Genomic DNA, 14,755 nt, shown 5'->3' on the forward strand with positions numbered 1-14,755 from the left:
TAAATCACATGAACTTGGGGTTATCAGAACTAAAGGAGAAAAGGACAAAGTGACAAAGAGAGTAATTTTATTTAGCATATCACTACAAAAGCAAGATTTTTTTCCTTTCAAGGCTTACCATGAAGGGCTTCACCTCATACAGCTAAAGCAGCAGCCTCCCATTCATTATGGAAGTGATATTCCAGCAAGACATTGAGCAGTGACCCCCAAGCATTAGCTACTTAAATGGAACTGCAAGCACTCAACAAAACGGCCTCCACCAACAGGGAGAATTGAGGAGCAAATTATGAGAGTTCATTTAGGAGGCACTCAGAAGTTCTTTCAGGTGCTATGGTGTGGAGATCAGGAAAGTGCAGCAGGCAGAGTCAAGCTGGGACCCACCTCACTGGGAAACAGGAAGCAAAGGCAGGACACCAGCCCACTGTCCACTGGGGGGACTCCTTCCCAAAGGCTAACACTGATGCCTGCCTGCTTCCCTTTCTTCCTACTGAACCCAGCAGGGGCTCTTCCTCTGAGCTATACCCTCAGCCCGATTTCATTTCTATTTTTGTTTTTGTGATACTGGGGATTGAATCCAGGGGCATTCTACCTCCAAGCTACATCCTCCCCCCTTTTTTGAAAGAGTACTGCTAAATTGCTGAGACTAGCTTCTGATCTGCAATCCTCCTGTCTCAGCCTCCCAAATACTGGGATTATAAGATATGTGCCACCATGCCTGGCTTATTTATTTTGAAACAGGGGCTGGCTGAATTGCTGAGGCTGGCTTCCAACTTGCGATCCTCTTGTCTTAGCCTCCCAAGTACTGGGATTATAGATGTGCGCCACATTTGGCCAGATGTTTTCATATTACTATTTTCACTTCTAAAATTATTATTTAGCAGGCCAAGTTCCAAATTGCTTAATATGACAAAAAAGCATCTCTGTATAGCTCTTATCCATTACAGCAGGTAGAACCTGAAAGGCAGAGAGGAACTCCCCATTCAGTCAGAGAGTAAGGAATATATTCCATGTGTAGAGATGCTTGCAAACCATTTCAATTCCTTCAGGACAGTGTTTACCAGTGGAATGGCTCTAACAAATACCACAGAATTTCTAGAATTCTAACAAATGCAACATGTTTTCTAGACTGATCCTGATTCAGGTGTTAATTCACATTATACGATCGATGAGAGTCTGGACTTTCAGAGCTGTTGATATTACCTTAAGCCAATGCCATTGTTCATTTTACTAAAAGAAAGCTGTCAGTTAGATATCATATAGTCTAGCTTTACTGAGGAAGCATTCAAACAGCCAGGTATATAATACCCAGAAACTTCACAAGGACCTAGTTGGCTGATTTCTTTCTAAGTGTCCCCTGAATCCACTGGCTTTTTAAGAACCTAAAAATTTAGCATTTGAAGCTCTTGGCACTGTTCCCAACTTCAAAAGGAGACATATTATCTGGTGGGGACAAATGAAATGTCTTTTTACTCACTATTCCAACATGACCCTGTTAAGAATATTCCCCAGATATCTTTAGTCCTTTTTGAAATGTGGGGAGGCAGCTGGATAACACAACCTTAACAACATATAAACAGATCATATAAACAAAGGAAGTTCAGAGAACACATATTTCTTCTCTTTATCCCTTCTCAAGTTTGTTTTACTCAACCCATATGGCTTCAGATATTTTCTCAATGTTACTGAGTAGTCAGGCCCCTAAGAAATGAGTAATAAAGTGGGTGGGAGGTGAAGGGGCCAAGATCAACAAAAGAAGGAAATGAAGGAAAGTCCAGTGAAACCCAAAGGCCTCTAAAAGTAGTCTAGTAAGTTGGAAAACAAAATGATTCCCAAGAATATGGCTGGAACCCTGCAAAAATGTGCTTTCATTTGGTCCGTGAGGAGGTGATTCAAACCCAGTCGTGGCTACTCAGCCACTGAATGCCAAAAGCTTTTCAAGTGCAGCATCTGTGCCTGATAAGTCCTGGTACAGAGGTCACACTGAACTTTGAAATCTTATGCTAAACATTTAAGCAATGCAACGAATGCTGCTTTGGAAGGAGAAAGGAGAGAAATTTGTACCAAGGCAAAGCAATATGCATTTCCTTCTTTACCACAGTTTATATAACTAAGTCTAGCATGCAGATGTTTTCCTTGCAGAGGGGCCTTACCCAGTGAAGGCTTCTACCTTGAAGCTTCAAAAATGGTATTACTTTGGGACTTACTTTGAACTAGGGTCTGGACCTCAGCTTTGGAAATCCAAATATTGCCCATAACACTAACCACTCACTGAAAAAAAAGTCTTTTTTTTGGGGGGGGGGGCTCTGAGGATTAAACCCAGGGGCATTCTACCTCTGAGCTACATGCCTAGCCCTATTTTATTTGTATTTGGAAACAGAGTCTCTCTAGGTCAATGAGAGCCTTACTACTTGCTGAGGCTGTCCTTGAACCTGTGATCCTCTTGTCTCAGCGCCCAAATATTGGGATTACTAGTGTGTGCCATCACACCCTATTCTAAAAAGAGTCTAATATCACAGAGAGATAATTTAAGGTATTTTAATGATTATCATAATTATAATGAGAATTATATTAAGCACACTTATTGACCAATAAACACTTTCCCCTGAGAAGCCATATTATAATCAGAACATTGGTCAATATAGGGCCAGAACAGAGAAAATTGAGTGGAGATTGTTCTAGTAACCTTTCCTAACAAAAGAGATGAAGAGTGCTGTATATAGTGGCATACATCTGTAATTCCAGTACTTGGGAGGCTGAGGACAGGAGGATCACAGGTTTGAAACCAGCCTTATTAACTTAGCGAGGCCCTCTGCCACTTAGTGAGACCTTGCTTCAAAATAAATAATAATATAGGGCTGGGATGTGGCTCAGAGGTAGAATTTTCCTGGGTTCAATTCTTAGTATTAAAAACAAAACAAAACAAGAGGGATGATGATCTCACCAATGAGACTTATTCCAAATGTGTTAGATGGTGCTGGAAGCATAATTTGAACTTCTGTTTTCTGGGGCTGGCTCTTTTCAAGTTCCCTTACTGCACACGCTAATCCGCTTCGAGAGGCCCTCTCATGGAGATGCAGTCAAGCTGAGAGGTGGGTTCTGCTCTTTTCCACACTACAATTCTACAACTGATGCATAATACCAGTTCCTTTAAAAATCAGGCCACGTGGTTATATAAAAAATTCAAAAACCTCTGACCACTTCTATCATTCTAGCTATCTGAATTTCTCCTATTACAACTGACCTTTAACCACAAATTTTCTCACTGACCCTTTACTTTTCCCTTCCCTGTCCAGCTAGGGTTTCATGGCCACATTTCAAATGTTCTTTTGTCAGCATTTTTTTTTGGTGTGTGTGTGTGTGGTGGTGCTGAGGGGATTGAACCCTGGGTACTAGGTCACTGGGTTTTGGCCATTTTCCTTCTCCTTCTCCTTCTTCTTCTTCTTCTTTTTTTTTTTTTTTGGTGGTACTGGGGGTGGAACCCAGGGCTTTCTACCTCCAGGCTATACTCCCAGACCTATTTTATACTTTATTTGGAAACAGGGTCTCACTAAGTTGCTGAGAGCCTCAGTAAGTAGCTGAGGCTGGCTTCCAACCTGCATGATCCTCCTGTCTCAGCCTCCCAAGCATGGGGATTACAAGCGTGCGCCCCCACGCCCGGCTTCACTCTTCATTTTGAGCAGTGCCTTGCTAAGCTGCCTCCGTTGGCCAGGAACTTGCCCCCTCCTCAGGCTCCTGAGTAGCAGGGATTACAGGTGTACAGCCACACACCTGGCTTGCCAACACTCCTAATTCCCTTGCTGTGCCATCTTTCTATAAAAGAGATGTAGATTTGACTCTAAATTTTGGCTCAAGATGGAGAAAAAAAAACATAAAATAAAATAAAAGGTGCTATTACAAATTCATGGTATCTAACTACAGCTAGGCCCTCAAGGTCTCAGTCGACTTTCTGCTTGTTCTTAGGATGCCACGTCATCTCTGTCAACATTTTACAACCAGCTCACACCTAACTCACCCAAAGCTAACAACTCGGGCTAATCTTCACACTCCTATTGAAATTACACAAGTGGCATTCTAAATTGTTTACTATATACACATGTGTATGTGTGTGTCTGCAGATTCAAACAACTGCAGATAAAAATATTTGGAAAAGTTGTCTCTACTGAACATGTACAGACTTCTTTGGGTCATTATTCTCTAATCAAGAGTATAACAACTATGTACACATCATTTACATTGTATAGCTATGAAGGTAATCCAGAGATGATTTATAGTATATGGGATATGTGTAGGTTACAGAATATACAACATCACTTAATATAAGGAACTGGAACATCTCTAGACTTTGGTATCTATGGGAGAGTCCTGGAAGCAATCCCCTAGGATAACAAGGGAAAACTACAATTCATTGATCATAATGACCAGGTAATTTTTTGCTTTAAAATGTATTGTTTGGCCAGGTGCAGTGGCACATGCTTGTAATCCCAGTACTTGGGAGGCTGAGACAGGAGGTTTAGCAGCTTCAGCAACTCAGTGAGGCTGGCATCAACTTAGCAAGACCCTGTTTCCAAATAAAAAATAAGGCTGGGAGTGTAGCTTGGAGATAAAATGCCCCTGGGTTCAATCCCTAGTACCCCCTCCCCACACACACACATCAAAGTATATAGTTGGGTTGCTTTTAGTATATTCACAAGGTTGTGCAACCAACACCACAATTTTAGAACATTTTTGTCACCCCCAAAAGAAACCTGATACCCATGAGCAGTCAATCCCTTTTCTCCCCTACCTGGTCCTGCACAACTGTCCTCTACTTTCTGACTTTATGAATTCACCCAGTTGATGGAATCATACCATATTGCTCTCTGTGTCTGGCTACTTTCACTTGGCTCCCAGTTCTCAGAGGCGTGTATCAGTACTTCACTCCTTCCTACGGCTGAATACCATTCACCAGTTGATAGGCTTACATTATTTCTATTTCTTGGCTATTGAGAATGCTGCTGCATGTGAATATTCATGTATAGTTTTTATGTTGATACGTTTTCATTTCCCAAGGGCATACATCTAGGAGCAGAACTGCGGGAACACATCGCAACTCCATGTTTAACATCTGGAGGGACAGCCAAATGACTTTCCAAAGCACCTGCATCATTTCACATTCTCACAGATGTATCAGGATTCGAATCCTCCGTCTCCTTAGCACACCTGTTCACCTTCCTACTACAGCCATCCTGACAGAAGTGAAGCAGCATTTCACTGTGGTTTTGGGTTGCATTTCCCTAACAAGTAGTGATGCTGAGGACCTTTTCAAACACAGAGCGGCCATTTGTATAGTATATTTTTCTTGAGAACTGTCCATTCAAATTCTTTGCCCAAGCCAGGCGTGGTGGCGCACACTTGTAATCCCCGCGCTTGGGAGGCGGAGACAGGAGGATTGCGCTGGTTCGAAGCCAGCCTCGCTGGCTTAAGAGACCCTGTTTCCAAATTATAAAGTAAAATAAAAACCAAAAATAAAATAAAAACCAAATCCTTTGCCCATTTTTAAATCAAGCTAACTGCATTAGTGTTGACTTGTAAGAATTCTTTTATATTCTGATACTATACCCTTCTCAGATATATTATTTGTAAATATTTTGTCCCATTTTCTGGGTTGTCATTTTATTTTCTTGATAGTGCTCTATGAAGCACCAAAACTTAAAAATTTTGAAGCACAATTAATTCTTCCCTCTGTGGTTGCTTGTGCTTTAGATATCATATGTAAGAAACCATTATTTTACCCAAGGTGTGAATGCTTACTCCTATGCATTCTTCTAAGAGTCTTATACTTCCATCTCTTACATTTATGTCTTTGATCTATTTTGAATAAATTTTTGTATATGATGTGAGGTAGAGGTCCATATTCATTCCTTTGCATATGGATATCAGGTTGTCCCAGAATTTGTTGTAAAAGACATTTGTCTGTTTTGTTGGTTCTGGGTTTATTTATTTATTTACTTTTTTTTTTGTAGTACTGGAGATAGAACTCAGGGGCATTCTACCTCCAAGTTATTCCTCCAGCTTGATTTTCTCTCTCTTTTTTTTTTTGGTACTGGGGACTGAACCCAGAGGGAGTCTCCCTTCAAGTTATACCTCCAGCCTGATTTTATTTCTTATTTGGAAACAGGTCTCACTAAGTTGCAGAGAGCTTCACTAAGTTGCTAAGGCTGACTTCAAACCTGCAATCCTCCTTTCTCAGCTTCCCAAGTACTGGGATTACAAGTATGAGTTTTACTTTTTATTTTGAAATAAGGTCTCACTAAGTTGCAAAGGGCCTCACTAAGTATCTGAGGCTGGCCACGAACCCGAGATCCTCTATTCTCAGCCTTCCAAGTACTGGGATTACAAGTGTGCATGGCTTGGTGGCACGGTTTGGTGGCGTTTGTCAATCTCAGTACTTGGGAGGCAGAGACAGGAGAATAGTGAGTTTGCAGCCAGCCTCAGCTACTCAGTGAGACCCTGTTTCAAAATAAAGTATAAAGAACAGAGGTAGGGGTGTAGATTGGAGGTAGAATGCCCCTGGGTTCAATCCACAATACTACTACTACTACAAAAAAAAAAAAAAAAAAAAAAAAAAAAGTAATCAGGCTGTGAAAAGACATGAGGAAACTTAGGTGCTTTCCAGTAAGTTAAAAAGCCAAATTAAAAAGACTACATATTGTATGAATCTGCTTGTCTGATCCCTGAAATGTAGGGAAACAGTAAAATGACTAGTGGTTGTCAGGGTTTGGAATATGGAGGGGGGGCAAACAGGTGGAGCACACAGGATTTTTAGGGCAGTGAAATTCTTCTATAGTTTTATACAATGGAGGATACATGTCACTATACATTTGTTAAAACCCATAGAATGAACAACATAAAAACCCTAATGTAAACTATGAAGGCAGCGTGTCAAGGTGGCTCACGGATTTTAACAAATGTACCACTCTAGCGCAGGACACTGGGAACTGGGTAGGTTGTGCGTGTGTGGAGACAGTGGGTGTATGGGAACTCTGAAATTTCCCTTATTTCTTTCTCTGAGCCTAAAGCTGCTCTGAAAGAATACGGTTTGTTCTAAAAAAAAAAAGCACACGATTAGATATTTAATATTTTATAATGATATACTCTATTTTAACATAAACTGGGTATAAGCAGGTTTGGGAATAAATACAACTGACTTAAGTATGCACAGTGTGGCAGGAGGACGCGAAAGCACGAGGCTCACTGGGGCAGTCTCCAGCCGCGGACGCTCAGCGGGGGACGCTGGGGGCTGTGGGCAGTAATCAACACGCTTTACAGCGGGGATGGGAACACTGGCTAATCCCATCAGGCAGCTAACTGTGGTTCGGTTAGGTGAAACTCAGCTACGGCTTTCACTGTGGGGTTTTATATGGAGATAAGAGGGAAGAGATGAGGAGAGGTCATCTGGGAGTATTTACTTTTTGTGGGGAGGGTCGGGATATGGGGAGGCAATTAGTGTATAAGGCTCCTGAGGCTTCAAGAGATGGGCATAAGGAGGTGTTTGTGTACAGATGGGGGATGCGTGGGGTGTGCAGAAAATATGGCCCTTTATTCCTAGAATTTATAGCTCAGGATCCTGTAACTATAGCTATTACTGCTTTTTTATTTTTAAATGTTGGTAGGATAGCCTCCTAAATTGCAGAGGAACTGATGCATTAATTCAACAACTACTTACTGGGGGATCTATCACTCTCGGTGTTTTCTGTGCACTCAGGATACAGCTGTGATTAAAAGAGGCAAAAACCCCTGCCTTTGTGGAGGTCATAGTGCACTGAGGTAGACAAAAGCAACTACGTGAGATGGACAATGATGGACAGCGATGAGCAGGGAGCAGCCAGGAAAAGCGCGGGGAAGGGAAGGGCGTGTTTGAAATCTTATACAGCAGAGGACAGCTTTTGGGGCAAGAGCTAAAGCGTGAACTGCGCATGGCCGTGGGGACAGAGTGGTCCAAGCAGGGCAAACAACTACCGCAAGGGACTGCGCTCCATGTGGTGAAGGAGGCAGCAAGTGAGGCTGGTCTCAGGCTAACTGGTGCAGGAGACCACCAGCGCCTTTTAGGTTTTACCCGAGACAGGAAGACCTAGAAAGCTGTGAGTAGAGAAGACCCAGGGATCTAATGTGTTACAGGCTCACTCTGCTTGCTGTTTTGAGATAGAAGTTAGGTGGGGAGGGAAATGGGAAGGAAGGAAGGAAGGAGTGGGAAGCTACCACAATGATCCAGCTGAAAGGTAAGAGCAGTGTAGTGGAGGACTGAGAAGTGCGCACAGGCACATTCTGAAGGTTGGACCATAAAATTAGAATAAATCTATCAAAAATGGCCTTCATGTGCTTTTAACTGTAGTCTTGTAACCTGATTATTGATAAAAGGTAGGCTGTACTGAAATATATTATTCACATTTTTAAAAAACTAAATGTAGTGATTCTTTTGGTTATAAAAGTAATAAAAGCCAGGTGTGGTGGCACATGCTTGTAATCCCAGAACTTGGGAGGCTGAGACAGGAGGTTCACAGGTTTGTGGCCAGACTCAGAAGTTTGGTGAGATTTTGTTTCAAAATAAAAAAATAAAAAACAGGGATGAGGGTATAGCTTAGAGGTAGAAGGCTCCTGGGTTCAACTCCCAGTAACACAGAAGAAGAAAAAAAAATGGAAAAGAAAAAAAGAAAAAAAAGAAAGAAAGAAAGAAAAAAAGCTGGGCTTGGTGGTACAGGCTTGTAATCCCAGCACTTGGGAGATTGAAACAGGAGGATGGGAAGTTCGGGGCTAGTCTTTAGCAATTTAGCAAAACTCTCAGCATCTTAGCAAGACCTTGTTTCAAAATAAGAAATAAAATAGGAGCCGGGTGTGGTGGCGCACGTTTGTAATCCCAGCATTTGGGAGGCTGAGACTTGAGGATCATGGTTCGTGGACAGCCTCAGCTACTCGGTGAGGCCCTCCGCAACTTAGTGAGACCCTGTCTCAAAATAAAGAACAAAAAATAGGGCAGGAGTAGCCTGGAGGTCGAACGCTCCTGGGTTCTATCCCCAGACTGGAAAAAAAAAAAAAAAAGAAATAAAATAGGGATAGGGAGCTAGTTCAGAGGTAGAATGTCTCTGGGTTCAATCTATCTCCAGTGCCAAAAACAAAACAAAACAAAACAAAAACCCAAAAACAAAACCAAACAAAAACAAACCAAAACAAATACCCAGCCTCCATCTAATGCAAATGCTCACAGATCATATACTGCTGTGACCTTCACCGTGAGATCAAGGTCATGCTTGGTGTTGATAGGTGTGTAGCTTTTTCTGCTATCCTCCTTAGTCTGGAGATGCTTTTCTCAAAAAGACAAGAAGGGGGAAAAGAGGATAGAAACAAACATAAGTCTTCTACCTTTGTATATATTTCTTGATGTAAAGGTTTTGCAAACTTTTGAATCAGATATTTTCTTAAGAATCACAAATGTATTAGATTGTCAAAAGAAACAGCAAGAGTCAGGTGTGGTGGCGCACGCTTGTAATCCCCGCACTTGGGAGGCTGAGACAGGAGGATCGCACAGATTCAAAGCCAGCCTCAGCTACTTAGTGAGGCCCTCAGCAACTTAGTGAGACCCTGTTTCTAAATAAAATATAAAATAGGTCTGGGGGTATTAAAAAAAAAAACAAAACTACCACCACCACCACCAACAAAAATCCCCCCAAAAACCTACAAGCCGTGGGCAGTGGTACACTGCTGTAATCCCAGCCACTCTGGAGGCTGAGATAGGAGGATTGCAAGTTTGAGGCCGGCCTGGGTGATTTTAGTGAGATTCTCTCTCAAAATAAAAACTAAAAGCCGGGCATGGTGGCGCACACTTGTTATCCCAGCATTTAGGAGGCTGAGATCGGAGGATCATGGTTTGTGGACAGCATCAGCTGTTTTGTGAGGCCCTTTGAAACTCAGTGAGTTGTTTCAAAATAAAGAATAAAAAATAGGGCTGAGGGTGTAGCTTGGAGGTAGAATACCCCTGGGTTTCATCCCCAGAACCCTCCACCCCCCAAACACACCCCCATAAAACCTAAAAAGAGCTGGGGATGTAGCCTATAGGTAGAGCACCCCTGGGTTCAATCCCCAGTTGCAAAAATGGACACTGTGCACCACTCAGATTTCTTTCTACACACTCGAATCACTGTACATTGCCCTTTCCCCCTCAATGGAACTTTGATGGATACCTGATTTACCATGAGGACACAAAGTGTGCTAGGAGGAAAAACAAATGTACAATACAGAAACCTCCACAAAACCAAGGCATCTAGAAACAAACGGTCTTTTGTTGTTATCAGCTTTTGGTAAGGCACTGCTACAACACAGGGAAAGTAAAACACTTTCTTCTGCAGAAGCAAAATCTGTTATTTTATAAGCAGGGTGTTGTCTTTGGAGGCCACAGTCCGTCTGTTTGGCTGTTTGAGGCGCGGGTTACTTCCAGGTCGCCCTCACTACACAGGCTAGCTAGGCCCTGCGTTTATTATTAGTAAAAAAACAAGGAGATGAATGCTCAAGTGCAATAACTTGGACCAGCACCAGAATCGGGAGTTAAGTAATCCAATAAAATTCAGCATTACTCCTTAGCGTCCAGCACTTTCCCCATTTCCTGGGCCACTGGAGTGCCATGGAGCAGTAAAAAGATGGGTGTGCCTCAAAGTGTAAACACATTTCCCCTAGAAGTCATATGATAAATGAAGAGAGGGTTTCTTTCTCTTTTTTTTTTCTTTGCTGTACTGGAGATGGATCTCAGGGGCATTCTACCTGCGAGCGACACTCCCAGACCCTCCCTTTTATACTCTTTATTTTGAAGCAGGGTCTCACTGACTTACAAAGAGCCTCACTAAGTAGCTGAGGCTGGCCGCGAACCTGGATCCTCCTGTCTCAGCCTCCCAAATGCTGGGATTACAAGAGTGCGCCATCACGCCCGGCTTTGAAGGGACTTTTTTTTTTTTTTTTTTGGTGGTACTGGGGTTCCTGGAAGCCCTGCTACCTCTGGGCTACACTCCCAGACTTATTTTTACATTTTTATTTGGAAACAGGGTCTCTTAAGCCAGTGCGCGCAGCTGGCTTCGAACCTGCGCGATCCTCCTGTCTCTGCCTCCCAAGCGTGGGGATTACAAGCGTGCGCCACCACGCCCGGCTGAAGGGACATTTTCAATGACATTCAACTTTATATTTGGAAAAAAGAACTAACTTTGCTGTAGTTATATGATGAATAAAAAGCTGAGGTTCTTATTTGGTGAAGATATGTATAGTTTTACTTTCTTCCTGGTGATTCTCAGAGGGTTCATCAGAAGAGAGGAATTTATATTAATCAAGAGGAATCAAGCCGGGCGTGGTGGCGCACGCTTGTAATCCCCGAGCTTGGGAGGCGGAGACAGGAGGATCGCGCAGGTTTGAAGCCAGCTGTGCTAGCTTAAGAGACCCTGTTTCCAAATAAAAATATAAAAATAGTCTGGGAGTGTAGCCCGGAGATAGAAGGGTTTCCAAGAACCCCAGTACCACCACCAAAAAAAAAAAAAAAAAAAAAGAGGGATCATATAAATCATATATATATACACATATATATATACTTTTTTGTACTGGTGATTAAACCTAGGGTTATTCTGTCTCCAAGCTACATTCCAAATGCTATATTAAAACTAAGGGCATTCTACTCTGAGGTATACCTCCATTTCTATTTTATTGTTTTGATTTTGAAATAGGGTCTAAGTTGTGAAGTGCCTTGTGTTGCTGAGGACTGCTAAAGGACTGCTAGTTAGACAAACCTTTGATCTTTGTGTCTTAGTTTTCCAAGTTCTGGGATTATACCATGTCTGGCTCCTTTATATTTTGAAGCAAGGTCTTGCTAAGTGGCTCAGTCTTACTAAGTTGTTGAGGCTGGCCTTGAACCTGTGATCCTCTAGTCACAGCCTCCAAAGCACTGGGATTATAAGTGTGCACTACCATGCTTATTTGGGATATGATTTTTTTGTGTGTATGGGTTTTTTATTTTTTTGGTACTAGAGATTGAATCCAAGGGCATTCTACCTCTTAGCTATACCCCCAGCCATATGGGTGTGCCACACACATACATATATATTTTTTGATACTACCTCCAAGACCATTTTTTATTTTGAAACAGGGCCTCACTAAGTTGCTGAGGCTAGTCTTGAACCTGCAATCCTCCTATCTTAGCTTCCCAAGTACTGGGATTACATGATTGTGCTACCATGCCTAGCTAGCAGTCCTTTATATTTTGAAATAGGGTCTTGCTAAATTGCTATGGCAGTCCTTGAACCTGTGATCCTCCTGCCTCAGCCTCCTAGGTACTGCAATTGCAGGTGTGTGCCACTGGGATCGGTAAGGACATGAACTTTTAACAAAACCTGAAAACTGCTAGGTATGGTGGCACACACCTATAATCTTTGTAATCGGAGGCTGAGACAAGAGGATGGCTCAAGACCAGTCTTGGCAACTTAAGTGATACACTTAGCAAGCTAGTAGGACCTTGTTTCATATATCAGAGCACATACATATATATGGGGGGGGGAAGTCTCTGAGTTGAATCACTAGCAACACACACACACACACACACACACACACACACACACACGATAAATAGAAATTCACTAAAATTAAGAATGGCTGTTTATCAAATGGCATGTATGAAGAATGAATAGGCAAGCCACAAAATAAGAAGTTATATGTGCAATATGTATGTCCAGTAAAGAGTCATATTCAGAATATATATACAGAACTCCTACAAGTCAACAGGATAAATGACCATACAACACAAACAATAAGAGACTGTCCAAAAAAAGTTCTGCTGATCTTTATTTTTCAACCAAAGTGCTCTAAAATTATGCTTCAATATGAGTAGACTAATAGCTTGTAGATTTTTATCCCAAAGAGGAATTTTAAATGAATCTCAATAGTTGCAGTATATAGCTGGCCACATCTGTATGCTTAACAGAAGAGAGAGAAACATTAGAATAGCTGTGTTCCTCATGAAGCAGACCTGGCTCACTTAGATTTGAAGAATGCTTCGTATCATCAAAGGCTTAGACTAGGAAGGTGAGAAGAGGATCTCTTACATGACCTAAGTCAGCAGTGGTTACTTCGACCTAGACACTGGGAAGAAGGATGAGCAATGGAAAGCACTGGCGACGCTACAGCAATGAGTCATGACGAGCTTCACGAGCAGAGAAAAGCATTTCCTAACTTCACACTACCAACTAAAGAATTTGTGGAATTGTGTCTTTTTTAAGGCATCTGCAAGTCTCTTCTGAGTCAAAGTTTAGGAGTAAAATGTAAAAGCAGAATGAGATTTTCACACTCAAGATGCTGTGTGTTCAAGGAGTACTTTGGCCTTCTGTTTAAAAAACTAAATCCTCATGGTCTGTTCACACCGTCATTTCATACTTATGATAGACCTTTCAATGCTACATCATCATATTCTTACTGTTGTCCTTTATTGCCCAGACTAGAGCAATAACTGAGTCAGAGTCAACTCAAGATTATGGGCAACATGCATTATATGAAGTAAATCTTGGTTCTGAATGGAAAATGTATTCATTTTTAACTCGGGGAAGTTTTAAGGCAGAATGTATACTAAGAATGAGATGAACATTTGCTTTTGGAAATGCTTTAGTCTAAAGTGAGAGAAATTCCTGAATGGCTATGCTCCCCAGGAGGAAGGATGCCAAGAAGCTGCTGTCCTATGGAGCCGGCATACAAATACGGACCAACGGACTGCCCGAGGACAGGAAGGTTACACACCAGACCGAACCGGGAACTCGGCCGGAGTCTCCTCAGTACCAGTAAACTGACGGCCCATGCTGCACACTGCTCAGTGATGCACTGACCTCCAAGCAGAAACCTCAATGTGTCACTTAGCAAATGACATCAAGCTCTGCTCAGAGCTTTATTCATCTGACACCACTTACTCTCCAGTATCAAGAATCCTCACTTGGTACTGCCGTCACCATGCTCAGGATCCCTTCTGGCTTCTTCGAGGACTTTGGTTCTCTTGCTTTTAACTTCTTGTAACAATGACTATTCCTTTCTCTTTCAGATTGAAACATATCCTGGCTCTCAAAAAGAATAAAAACAAAGCTCACAATAAAACCCTCCATTAATTTCTACCCTCTTTCCAGCAATTGCTCCTCTACTTTTTCCTTATAACCAAGCTACTTGAAAGACTGTCACTGCTGCTGCTCACTCAGTCTGAAACTCACATTACTCTGGTTTCTCTCTCTATTGACTGTTCAGATACTAGTAACCTCTAAAGTGTAATGTGTGTGTGTATGTGTGTGGTGCTGGGGATTGAACTCAGGCATTTTACCTCTGAGCTACACCCCAGCCTAATTTTTTCTTTATTTTTTTGTGGTACTGGGGGTGGAACCTAGGGACTTTTCTACCTCCAGGCTATACTCCCAGAGTATTTGGAAACAGGGTCTCACTAAGTTGCTGAGAGCCTAGGTAGCTGAGGCTGGCTTCAAACCTGTGCAATCCTTCTGTCTCAGCCTCCCAAGCGCTGGGATTACAAGTGTACGCCACCACACCCGACCTGATTTTTTCTTTATCTTAAAACAGGGTCTCACTAAGTTGCAGAGGGCCTACGTAGCTGAGGCTGGCTGCAAACTGGGATCCTCCTGTCTCAGCCTCCCAAACACACCTGCCTGAAAGCACTAATTTCAATGGACACTTGTTTTTTTGTGTTTTTTTTTTTTTTAACAGTACTGGG

General features: G+C 42.2%; 1 protein-coding gene across 1 annotated transcript in view; it reads right to left on the reverse strand.

Annotated features, from left to right (window-relative positions):
- HMG20A (high mobility group 20A) overlaps nt 1–14,755 on the reverse strand; it is a gene marked incomplete at its 3' end in the record, with an annotated part of 69,327 nt that overhangs the window by 26,694 nt on the left and 27,878 nt on the right. The gene's annotated exons all lie outside the window — the stretch shown is intronic.

This window comes from Muscardinus avellanarius (genome assembly GCF_963383645.1).
Source record: "Muscardinus avellanarius genome assembly, chromosome: 3".
Classification (NCBI taxonomy): Eukaryota; Metazoa; Chordata; class Mammalia; order Rodentia; family Gliridae; genus Muscardinus; species Muscardinus avellanarius.